The sequence below is a fragment of the Mixophyes fleayi genome, chromosome 5 (genome assembly GCF_038048845.1).
Source record: "Mixophyes fleayi isolate aMixFle1 chromosome 5, aMixFle1.hap1, whole genome shotgun sequence".
NCBI lineage: Eukaryota > Metazoa > Chordata > Amphibia > Anura > Limnodynastidae > Mixophyes > Mixophyes fleayi.
The window spans coordinates 161,100,769-161,114,407 of NC_134406.1; the positions used below are offsets into that span (position 1 = coordinate 161,100,769).

The 13,639-nt window shown below is 36.4% G+C and overlaps 1 protein-coding gene across 1 annotated transcript in view; it reads left to right on the forward strand.

Annotated features, from left to right (window-relative positions):
• Window positions 1–1,962: 1,962 nt before the first annotated feature.
• LOC142158712 (cadherin-6-like) overlaps window positions 1,963–13,639 on the forward strand; it is a 244,776-nt gene continuing 233,099 nt past the window's right edge. Inside the window, exon 1 of the mRNA XM_075212933.1 lies at window positions 1,963–2,304. The gene's annotated coding sequence lies outside the window, so the exon portion shown is untranslated. The remainder of the gene's footprint in view (window positions 2,305–13,639) is intronic.

Genomic DNA, 13,639 nt, shown 5'->3' on the forward strand with positions numbered 1-13,639 from the left:
ATCAGACGCCACTGGACTGCATGCTGTTTCACTACCACACATATACTGAGAGAGCCTCTGTATACAGCAAGAGTGATGTTTTATTGGATAGGACAAATCTGAAATCTCACAATTTTATTATTGGCTGTATTGATGACCTAAATTAGCAAACCAGTGGTGGAGCCGCTTAGTCCTCAATTTAACTTCAGATACCGCTATCATGCTACTATTGGTCCATGTTTTTTGAAACATCAATGTCTTTTGGAATATTTTTCAGTTACCTTATGATTAACAGTTTTTCATCTACTGCTTATGCAGAAGTTTGATGTCTTATCTGTCTGCTATAATTTATGACAGTTTTAATGTATATTTTGATATGCTTATCATTAAATAAAAAAAATTCTACTGGCTGAGAGTGCTACTTTTTCAGTTTTGAGAATGCAGTCTGCTCTAGGGAATTTGTGCTAATTTTTGTATAGTTTACAAGACTAGTTACAAAATGAGAAAAAAATCATCAAAAATATTTTTGTATGAAAGTTGCCCGTGGGCACAGAAGTGACGTAACCTTACTAATGGACCTCTGCTGTGCAGCACTAAACTCCCATTGTTTTGGCTGGTAATTACGGCCTTACTCTGTGCAAACCCAATGCTGGGGAGAATGATAGGTCACTGTAGTTAACCAATCTAACAGATCACACTTCTACAGAATATGTTTTATGCAATCCTTTTAAAGAAAAATAGCATACACATTCAGCTTAAATAAACAATGCAGATGTTTTGTATTTTTTGCAATATCTGGAATCTCTGGTTGCTGAAAAAGCACTTTTGCAATGACCTCTAAAAATGATGTGAAAATGTCAACATCTGCAATGGCCTTCTTTGATTCTAGAGTTTGCTTATCTCTCCTAAGTATAGATAATGCATATCTTGATTTTGAAGTCAGAACATATTCATTCATATACTGAATTCTGAACAAATAAACTCCAGATGAAGGTCAATGCTACCTGGGATTGCATAGAACAAGCCGAGTCCAAGTTGTCAAAAAGTAGATAAATTTTATAAACAAATATTATGACTTGTGACCGTTCCATTGTAGAAGATAGAATTTTAGCTGCTTAGACGTTCATAGGGAATCTTTTCTTCTGCTCTGACCTTACTGTCTACAGTCTTCTGGCCCTGGTTACACGTATTATTATTGTTATTAATATTCTTTCAAAATTATTATTTTCAAATTATCTCTCTTTCTTACCATCCTGTTCTTTGGCGGTGTAATCTGAAAATAGTGCATGTTATTTTGTATATACAGCCCCAGTTAAATATATTCAAACAAACCTACTAGGAGGATTTTGATTTAATTTTGCCATAGAACATTTCTCTGTGCTGTCTAAACAATGTAACATATCTTATTCTTATGTTACTGTTAAAAACTCATCAGAACAAAAACTCAAGTTTAAATGTACACTGTGTGATGCTAGTAAAGCCTTTGTACACAACTAAAAATGTAGAAATTGATTAAATGTGGTATACAGCACTCTCCTGCCATTCTCACCTTCTGTTTCTATGGGAGCTGAAACATTTTTGCAATTTTGCTATTCGGTGTGTATTTAATAATAGTGATGTTGATGATAATAATAATAATAATAATAATAATAATAATAATAATAATAATAATAATAATAATAATAAGTTTGAGCTCATTATTGTTATGGAATATGTTTTAAACAGATTAACATATTTTATAAAAGACACAAAACATGTGAATTCATGAGATGAAAAAAAAAATGATCTACTAGGGGAAATATTAACTGGAAGTTATGTGATTGTGCCTTGACCTCCTTTCTTCCTCCTCTCACTGACAGTATGTCCGATTTGGATGATTGGTTCAGACTTCAAACACAAAAAGTCCTTCTTTGACAAGGGATCCTTAACAAAGCCCTCCTCTTTGGGTACCCTCCCACTGAATTCACTTGCAAATCAGTGTGTATGTGTTAGAGCCTGCTTCCCTCAGTCCTTAACCTTTGCATGCTGAGTTCTGCGGCTTTAGTAACAGCAGAGGCAGCAGAGTCTCAGTGCTTCAGGGAGGGCTTTCTCTGTCCCCCCCCACCCCCCATTATTAATCAGCTAGAAAGCCCTATGATTTCGTCTCCTTGCTTGTCAGAGTTAAAAGTGATGCTGTGGAACGGAGCCCCAGTTAGACTGAAGTAGATCTAGCAGAGGAGGAGGAGGAGGTGCTATTGTGGGGAAATAAAGCAGTGACAGCAGCAGAGAAGCGCTGACCAGCGTGCCACTGAATGAGACTCACCCTGCTGCCACCTCATATCGCCGGTAAGGAGATGAAGCTTTCTTCTTTTTGTTGTTCTTAAAAGACAGGTCTTATCGGTACAGTCTCGTATTGATCTGAATAGAGCTTCTATTCCAACACGTTATGTAGAAAGTTAACAGCAGCGCAGGTTATTGAAGGTCACCTCACTCAATGATGTTGCACACTGAGGGATGTATATGTACTGCATGCTCAGACGTTGTGTAGCGCAGGGAGATCTTATCCTGCTGTCTTCCAGGCATGAACCCTGCTTGGCTGCACGCTCTTATTTCCCGGCACAGGTGAAATACATGATACCTAAAGACCATTCTCCTGGAAATGAACCATGAACCTAGCCTCAGGCAGTGTATTGTTGTACACACTCTTTATAATCTACAGCAGTCACAGTCAATTGGGTTAGACATATGTATATTGTTATTGCTACACCGTCTGGACCTATTATCTGACACGCCATACAAACTATAGCTGGATTTTATGCCATGTGGGACACATGCTGTACTAGTAAAGGGTGGGTGGTTTGGAGATATTCTCATTACATATAAATGAATACTGTGTACTGTACTGTTCTATATATATATATATATATATATATATATATATATATATATATATATATACAGCTGGGGCTGTTCATGGTATATGTGCCAGTGGATATATTTGCTGAGTCATTAGTTGAAACATGAAGGAGCTGCTTGGTATCACTTTTATGTATCTGGTCTCTAAATTTGTGTCTACTGTATAGTAATTCAGCCTCCTACAAACTGTGATATGTGTCATAAGGAGCAAAGTTTAAATTCAATTTCTAGCAATGATTATTTGTATTAAAATTGTAAGAGCCGATGTTTTCAGGAGTTATGCAATTACTAGATTTTTAGTTCCAGGCATTCTTTGCCGTGGAAATTCATATATATATACTAGTATGACCTCCTTGGAAAGAATAATAGTGTTTTGCTGCTTGAGAAAAAAGGGAAGCAGTCACATAATAGACTGACAGCCACAAAGAAAGAGCAATTATACTTGAATTTGGCATGAGGCATTGCTAACATCTACTAGAATGTATAATACAATAAAGGATCCAACTACAACAGGTATTGCTGCACCGTCTATAGTTCCGAACATAACAGGCTGGCTTCCACAGTCCACATTAAAGTCTTAACTAGAGGAATATACTTTCACTGCTGGCTGAATTCGTAAAGCACTCAGCTTTCTGTAAAAGACTCAGCACTAATACTAGATAATGACATTAATTTGATTTGCACACCTCACTGCACATACTTCCACAGCGAGGGGGAAGAGAAATCATATCTGTGCCAGTTGGGTTACTCTCTGAATGCTTTGGTTTCTTTATTTATTCATGTGAAAAGTGGGATACAATTAAAAAAAAAAATGAAAGAACATTTTATGGCTTCCTACACTCCGTTTTAGGCCTCGATATTGTTCAAAAGATGTTGTCATATCTGTAAATTTTGACAATGTTGAAAAGCCCCATCATTTTACTTCTTATTTCCAGCTTTATTGAGTGATACAATGTGTATTTTTTTTCACAGAAAATAAATCAAAGCATTTGGGGCACTACAAACAATAACTATCGATTCAAGTGAAATAAGATCCATACTTTGTAGGGCGATACTATTACAAGCAGCACTGGGAATCAGTGTGTCCTTTTTCTTCTGTTTTCTGCAATTGTCCATTGCAGTCATTTAAGAAATGGGCACGCTTCCATTTCTCCAGGGAATTCACTGTCCCTTTGGGTTCTCCAGGAAAACCAATTTGGAGCCATCAACTCAGTCAAATACAAACATGGCTAAGAACAAATTGACATGTGCAGTATTTTTATTTTTCATCACTTTGTGCCAGAAGTCAGCATTCATACAAAAAAAAAAACTGCCTAAAGATATTTTTATATTATGCTGGCATTTTATAGCATATCTGTATATATCTTTATGTTTTAGCACAGCAAATTATACCAAAGGAAAAAGACAAGGTAATCAGGATTAGTTTGCAATAAAAGTAATAATTAAGAACTTAGTTGAACTTCATTTTTCACTGAAAATGACTGTAGTTTCTCCCATATTGGTCCTAGGGGATTTAACTAATGTTCCAGTCTGATTTCTCTTTGAAGCAAATGCCTATTCCCTTGGGAAATGCGATTCTCCTCTCTCTGCTCTGAGTCTGTTCCCATCAAAGGAGACCCTTTCATTTATTTGACTGTCTTGGATGTGGGTTACTTTTAATTATGCCAGGACATGAGGGTTTCAGCAACATCTATTCAAAGAATGTGTTTACTGTGCACTTGCACATTTTTCTTAACATATTCTAAAGTTATTTTTTTTTTATCTGTCAAACATTTAAGATCTTATATTAAGCTTATTGTTTGCATAACTGGATTTGAGTGCATGTCATCTTTGTGCTGACAGTGAGATACAGAAGCAGCTTTCAGTGTATTCACACTGGTGTTTGCATGCAGTATATGCTATATACTGTGAAGTTAGAAAGCCTATTTGCCACTTGCGCTATTAAGAGAGCATCACATGCCAAAGTAGGGCACTTTTTTTCCCCCTATTTTTCATTTTTGCAGTTCAAAAGGAGCCTTATCAGAACATGGGCTTCCATATTGGCAGGCATCCAAATTAGTAAAATAGAGAGCTTTCAGAAATTAAACAGCTAGAGCTTGAAATGCTATTAGTTTGCCATTTACACTTTCCTGTTTCCTTGCACTATTTAAGGGAAAACATGTGGCCCTATTAGAATTAGGCAGAAAGTTCTGCATGGTGAATCAATATTCTTGCTGATTAAATGCAGGATTTGCCTTGCTATTGAACGGCAACTGTAGCATCTGAAATGTGTTCCAGCGCAGATAAAAAAAAATGGGGGGGGGGGTGTTGGCTCGTTCGCTACTTGCTTAGTCATGACACTGTATTTGATTGGGTTTACAATACCTTGATTTTTTTCTACATTCTTTACAAATGGAAATGGGCAAAATATGGGCATATGAATTCTGTCCATTTTTTCCATAAAGCACAATATTATACATGAACATCTCTTCTGTATACTGCAAATTAATACTGATTCTAATTGTACAGGCATGGCAAAAAATAAATAAAACAGCTGACGTACTGTGTACACCTCCTTTATACTTGTTATCCATAGTCTTAATGTCTCCAGACAGTAGAGCCATTTATTTATTAAAGATAATGGCTCTGTATTTTTTCTTCTTCTGTCTTTTGCAGACCTGTTTCAGTCTGTGTTCTCAGGGTTTCCGAGGGAAGGGAAAGGACGAAAAGCCATTGTAATGTATTTATTGCTCTTGTGGCACAGGGGGCAAAGCCAAGTAGTGTGCTTTCTTCTGCCCTGTCACCTGACCTTTCTGATGGCCAGTCATAAGTAGCTTTGATCTATTTACCTTTTAGAAGGATAGAATCTTGTCATGTGATCTAGTTGTCTGTGAAAAAGTCCTGCGCTGACATTGAGATGAGTTATGTGTGCTCCAATCAATGGTACAGCAAATATATTTAAAGATAACAGCTGCTAACAAGATAGATGCTTTTTTTAAAAAAAAAAATGTAGTTGTTAAAATGGTAACTATGTTACTAATTTATTTCACAGGTAGTTTGCTTTTCATATGGGATAAGAAATAGTGTTTTATCACATGATCTGTTTGTATGTACTTTATTTCTGCTCAAGTATGCTAATTTTGTTATCTGGGTGTAAGGTTTGCAGCTGGTTGGCAGCTAGTAAGCAGGATGCTTCCCCAGCAGATTTTTTTTCATTATATAGTGGATTAGATGCTTTGGCTTTGAAAAGGGTCAAATTATTCTTGCTTCTGTGTGATATTTTATAAGAAATGTTCATATGTGTCAAGGTGAAACTAGAGGTGAGTGTGAAATAGACCCCATCACTGCAAATGGTTTGGTTTAAATTCAGTCTTCCTACGTAATGGCTGCAGAGACTGATTAATCATGATGATTGTGGTGGTTCAGTTCCCCAGTAGCTGTATAAAATACAGGTCTGTAAAAGGAAGAGTTTTTCAGCATCATCTGGAACCTAGCTGATGAAAAGTAGTAATTTCAGGCTATGTTGTAGCACTATCTGCCATACATTGTACAATTGTTGCATCTGTATCTCTGTGAGAATGTTCATTGCTTTACACCTAATTTGATGCAAAGTGGTTAGCCAAACATTACAGAACTGATTTATATTCTAGCGATAGCATAGGTCAATCTAAAGTAAACCTTTACATTTTTCCAGATATTGTAGCTCTATTCCATGTTCTCAAACAAAACGTAAATGAAATGTCTGTGCATGACATTCAGATAGCTTATTTGGATTTAGCCCTTGCTACAATATGAACTGTTATACAAATTAACATAGTCTTCATTAGAAAATAATTTGTGCGGTCTGTTAATAACCTATGCTAAACAAATAGCAAGACATTAAATATTGACTGGCCTAATGGCAGTCAACAGTAGGGGATGGGGGTTCCAAACCACTAGCATGATATTTATGGAGTATGGAATAAATAAGATCTTTACTCTTTGGCCATAACCTGTAGTGTATCACTCAGGTTCCCATAAGACACCAGCATAATTATTCCCTGGAGAAATGGAGGTGGCAAGAAACTTTGAATTATTGCCTTAGAGAGGTATAGAGTGAGGCAACGCTCGATTGGATTTCTACATCTGGAGGACAAAAAAAAAAAGTTCATGGACCTCATCTAGACTCGGACGCAAAGTCTGTTTTAGGCGCAAGTGTCCAAGATGCAGGCGGATTTGGTGCTTTCTGCACATGCATGATAGTGTTTTTTTGTTGGATGCACCTAAAACGGACTTTGCGTCCAACTCTAAATGAGGTACCATGTGTAATGACATCCACTCCAATTGTTCTAATGCAGTGGTTTTTCATGTTATTTTGTACTTATGTAAATATAATATATTTGTGGACCAGTCAGAAAATGTTAATGGTCCACAAATATTTTGTAAATACATAATTTCAGACCTATTAAATAAATGATCTGATCGGGAGGGATAAGGATAAGTTTGGCCAGTGGAGCAAAGGGCCTGTAAAATAGTTATGAGGGCCCTACATGGCAAATAGGTCCACCAAATGTACAACTTTCCTGATAAACTAATAAGTAATCCTTTATGTGTTTCATTATGGATCGTGACAAGTGTGTTATAATTTATCAGCAGGGTCTTTTTAAAGATAATCATTAGTAAATAGATTGTTCTACATTATACTTAATCCTGAATAAAATTCTATAATTGTTAGGATTGTGTGTTCTGCAGCAGTTGTATTAAATGTAAGGAGGTAATAGACTGTCAGACAGAAAACACCCACACTAACTAATCCTTAATAGACCTATGGAGATCACACCCACTTGCTGCAAGTTACGTGATAACTGAAAGCCAACTTACAATATTAAGCACCCTTTGATTTTTTTTATATCAGTCAAGGATCCGGTGTCAGACTTGCCCATTTTAAAATGTTTTATCTTTAATAATGGAAAGCATTACAAAATGTGTTGTAAAATCCCATTATTTTGAGACTATTATCTATAAAATTAGGGAGATATTTGCCTGGAAATTGATAACTAGGTGTTATAATAATTTCCTATATTCCTGTGATCGCATGATAAACATTTTGGGCCTCATTAAGGAGACCAAAGCAAATAAAAATGGGATAAGCTTGCTTCTGTTCAAACTGTGTTACAATGCAAGGGGTGCAAATTAGTTTGTTATTTTGTACATAAGTTAAATAATGGCTATTTTTTCATGTAGCACACAAATACTTGATAGCTTTATTTTTACACTGAAATTTAAAGTTGATCTAGGACATGTCCCACCCCTACTATAAACCTGTCCCCACATTCTAAATTTACCTCCCCATCCAATGCAACATGGTTTTACCCAGGTGCAAAGTTACTCCTTTTTTAAGTTTTGCTCTCCTTAATAACTAAATCCCTTTGAATCGAAATATTATTGATTCATACAATATCAGTAAAACATATTATTATTATTTAGATACTTAAATATAGTGTATTTTAGAATTAGGGTGAAAGTAGAATTTTTCTTCTTACGGGAATTGATCATATGACTCTATGAAATTGTATTAGACACAATCTTATAGTTCCTCTCTTGTACTACACTCATTTTCTTTCATTCTGGTAAATTGCAGATATTATCATCACCATCATCAACAACATTTATTTATATAGCACCAGCAAATTCCGTAGCGTTTTACAATTGGGAACAAACAGTAATAAAACAATACTGGGCAATACATACAGAGGATCCTGCCCGCAAGCTTACAATCTATGGGACAATGGGAGTTTAATACACGGGGGTAAGTCTACCCTTACTATTTTATAAAGCTCTTTAGAAAACTCTGTTCCTGTGAATAATCTTATACAGGAACACCCAATCTAACCTTTTACTTGCATCACAGGACATAATAAATATCACTATTATATTGGTTCTCGCTGAGTGATCATTTGCTAAAGTTTGTACTAAAATGCACTTAGCTGTGAATTTGACAGGGCTGTCAGTTATGTGCCTGTATTCCAAAGTCACCATCACAACTAATAATTTAATTGTAACACACCATGGCATTGATAATTTCGACACTGGAACTGTCGGCACTTAAGCTGCCGACATGAAGATGTCAGTAGGCTAAATGCCAACAATTCCATTGTGATGACAGGTTACCAGTGTCGACTGTGTGATTGACGACATTCACAATGTCGTCAATCACAATGCTGACATTAAAAGAGCAATGCCGGCGGCTATACCCCGGACCCGAAGGCATTGCTTTTTTAATGTCGGCATTGTCATTGGCAACATTGTGAATGTTGCCAATTACACTATCGACATTGCCAACCTGAAAGCACAAGGGAAATGTCAGCATACGAGTCGGCAGATTAAGTGCCAACATTTCCAGTGTCGGAATTAGGTACCCTACACGTTCCACAGGAGTTTGCTCTACAGTGACTCAATCCTACAGTGATTGCACCTCCTTCCTGAGTTGTGTAACATCTTATTTTTTGTTTTTCATAGAACCCTATAGGTTTACAACTACAATATTCAACTACAATAAATGACAATCCTGACAGCTTTCTGGTGAAAGGTGGAGTATATAGCTGTAGTTATTACAACAGCATGGAGAAACAAATCATGAACATGAATAAATTTAACATTTTACATTACATTAAAATTAAATTTCAAATGAACCTAATATGCCGTTTTCTTCACATTAAAAAAACGACTTATAATGATATATTCTGAACTTCACATACTTATCAGAACTGAAAATATTTAAGGCAAGGTTTTATCCATGGAGGAAGCATACTTGCATTTTTGCCCAATATGTTAGTAAATCCATAGCAGAGTATAGTAATGGGCCTTTCTCTGTCTAATTTGACTGCTGACAAAGGAGGACATTAGCTTGTATTGAGAACAATTAAAAGCTAGAAATCAATTTCAATGTTAGGAAACATTACATATACTGTAGATTGGTGAGTATTCAATAGGGCTGTAGAATTGCACAGCACTATCACTCACGTAGCCGCAGCCTCATAAGTCATTTGCCTCATAAGACCTATGATGCGTAGATTCCAGGAATGGATGTGCTGCCATCAATAAAAATTAAATCAATCAATGGCTTTCAATCTATCAGCTATTACACATTAGCACGGTGTTGGGAAACAGGTGGCTCTAGGGCCACATGTAACCCTCAGTGCCGTATCCTGCAGTCCACAGCTCCTTCCTGATTTATTGTTTAGATTTGCTATATAAATAAATGGTGACGATGATTGTTAGATTTGTTTGCTATAGCTTATAACACTTGTTTAAAATGCCTTCTGATATGTTACTACAGATAGATAGGTGTCTCTTTCTTTGATTACAAAACTATTATTTGTATTACTGAGAATAAGGGCAATGTGTGGCCCTTTTGACGGTTAGAGGGCCACCCATACAGCCTTTGAATGACTGCATTAGATGGTTTAACCTTTGGAGATGAATTGATATCACATAGAGATGTGTCGGTGAATGTCAATAAAAAATGTCAGTAAATATTTATTTATGGCAAAACAAACAGTGCTGTCAAAACACAGTTAGACATCGCTGCACTAAAGGTTACATTATTTTTATTATAATTTCAAGATAAGATGACTATGGAGTTTGAGTGAATCAAAAATGTATCAAAAAATAATTTCCAAATATATATTTGGATGTAAATCGCTGATACAGACCAGGCTGAGCGAAAAAATGTAAAGTATTCCATAAATAAATACATTCCATTATAAAATTCCATTTTATAATTTGTAAAGATGTCAGAGTGTTGCCAAACACTTTAAACATACACTGGGGATATACACTTTATGCAGAATTAAAACAGCCATCATAAACTATAAAGGCATGTTTACATTAAGTGTGTAAGGGTGTGTGAAAGCCGTTCTTTTCTGATAAGAAAGCTATGGCAATATTTACATACTGCAAGACCACCTAAGGTTATGTTTATACAAATCTCCTAGCAAAGAATTAATATTATACACAGTATGTTATGTTTAAACAGAGATAAGTTTAATGCTTTTTATACAGCATGTTCAGCCTGTTCATTCTTTTTTTACTGCTTGTGGGCTTTAGTCGAGCTCTGATTATGATTCAAATATTTCTGTGTAAAGAAACAAACAAGGTAAAGTAATGAATAACAAAAGTAGCTTGGAGTACTCCTTGACATCACCTACGCAACCAGTTCTTGGGCAAGTGGTGAAGTACTGATCTCATAGCTATGGTGGATAGACACTGATCAACCACAACAGTAAAGCCGCTGCCAAGTGAAATGAATAATGTCTATAATCTTGTTACAATTGCATCTGTTAAGGGATGGGATATATCAGACAGCAAGTGAAAGTCAGTTCTTGAAATTGATGTTTTGGAAGCAAGTGAAATGGGCAAGCCTAAGGACTTTGACAAGGGCCAAATTGTGATAGCCAGATGACTGGGTCAAAACGGAAGGTCTTGTGGGGTGTTCCTGGTATGCTGTGGTTAGTACCTACCATGAGGGGTCCAAGGAAAGACAACCGGTGGACCAGCGACAGGGTCATGGTCACCCAAAGCTCAGTGATACTCGTGGGGAGCGAAGGCTAGCCTGCCTGGTCCAATACCACAGAAGAGCTAGTGTAGCACAAACTGCTGAAAAGTTAATGCTGGCTATGGTGGAAAGGTGTCAGAACATCGCAGCATGCTGTGTATGGGGCTGCATAGCCGTATACAGATTAGAGTGTCCATGCTGACCCCTGTCCACCGCTGAAATTGCATGCAGTGTGCATGGGAACTCTGGGCAATGTTCTGGTGGGAAACCTTGGGTCCTGGCATTAATGTGGATATTACTTTGACACGTACCACCTAATGAAACATTGTTGCAGACCAAGTACACTCCTTCATGGCACTGGTATTCCCTGATGGCAGTGGCCTCTTTGGGCAGGATAATGCGTTCTGCCACACTGCAAAAATTGTTCAGTAATGGTTTGAGGAACATGACAAAGAGTTCAAGATGTTGACTTGGCCTCCAAATTCCCCAGATCTCAATCCGATCGACCATCTGTGGGACATCCTGGAAAAACAAGTCTGAGCCATGGAAGCTCCACCTCGCAATTGAAACGATCTGCTGCTAACGTCATGGAGCCAGATACCACCTTCAGAGGTCTTGTGGAGTGCCTCGATGGGTCCGAAATGTTTTGATGACACAAGGGGGCATATTTAATTGTTGCGGGTTGCGCGGCGTTAAAACTACTACCGTAATAGTAGTTAGCTGGATTTCAGCTTGCGGCTCAGGGAGCTACGAACTGAAATCCAGCGAGAAAATTACCCTAATAACGGTTTTTACGTGCAGTATTACCGTACTAACGGTAATAGTGTGCGCGGCTCGAGACTTTTGGCGTTTCCGACGACAATTGAATATGCTCCTAGGGGTCTGGGGATTGCCATCATTTGTGGAATGATAGCCTATAAAATATTAGGCAGGTGGTTTTAATGTTTTGGCTGATTGGTATATAGACCTGGAGAATTAAGTAGTGCTAGGTTGTACGGAAAGACACTTTTGTTATGAAGACATAAATCTGTAAATTTACATGTAAATATCCTGGGCATAGTATGTGCATAGTAACAAAACTATCCCCTGGTTGCTATGCAAATGGAAACTTATTAGCAAAGATTACTGTTAGCTTTCTAATATCATTGTCATTATTTGCCAGACATCTGTAAATGTTTTGTCATTAAAAGTAGGTTTTTTTCTTAATCTGTTAAAAAAAGATATAGTGATCAGTAAAACTATTGCATACAACTGACTATTCTTCACTCCCCTAAATTGTTCATTATTGTTTCTTGTTTATATATTTGTTTATTATTATAATTCTATAAATAAGGTGTCAGTGAAAATTGGTACATTTAATAATATATATTTAAAAAATTAACAGTATGAAATATTTGAAATGTTTGCTACTGCCTTGGTTTGGACAATGCATAGATAGGCTACTTAAAGAATAAAATATTGCTGTGACTTTTCACTGTGACAATTCTCTGGGAGGGTTTTATCCGCACCCTGTTGAACAAGGGCAGGTGAACTTGAGCGATTGTCAAGATGGGGAAAGTCAAACACTTTGGGGCTAAATTATAATTAAAATGTAAAGAACTAAATGAAGTGATATAAAAGCCACAATGTATTTACAATGTACATTTTAGAAATGTTATAATGTATAGGCTATAGAATGCACAGGAGTTACAATATTTGTATCCACAGCTTCCTGCTCATCTAGTAGTTTGTAAATATGAGTGATATTTTGACTGTATTTTGATCCAAACCAAGATAGCATAAATATAGCTGGTTAATACTTTGACTTTGTCAAGCTTCAAAACATTTCCTGACATCCTTAACATAAAAACATTTTTTTTTTATCTCAGATTTGAAGTCTGCCTAAAGTGAGCACTTTCTAACCTGGTACAGTGTAGATAGCTTTAACAAGCAGCAGGTGTTTTATGAATCAAACTCTCTAATATTAGTTAATGTTGAAAGTGGGCTATATTTAGATAATTGCCTACCTGGATTTTTTTTTTTCGTTAGTATCATAACACCATAATTGCCTTACTATATATAGTTGGTTATTTTCATTCCTCACTTAAAAATGTAACTATTATGAATATAAGCTAGATGTCATTATACATTATTAACTTTAGGTATTCTGAAGTTCAGTGAAGAATGTTAAGGTCAAGTCATGTTGGCCCGTGTACTGAAATTAAAAAGTATGGACATAGATCACTAGAAACTTAACATATTTGAAATATT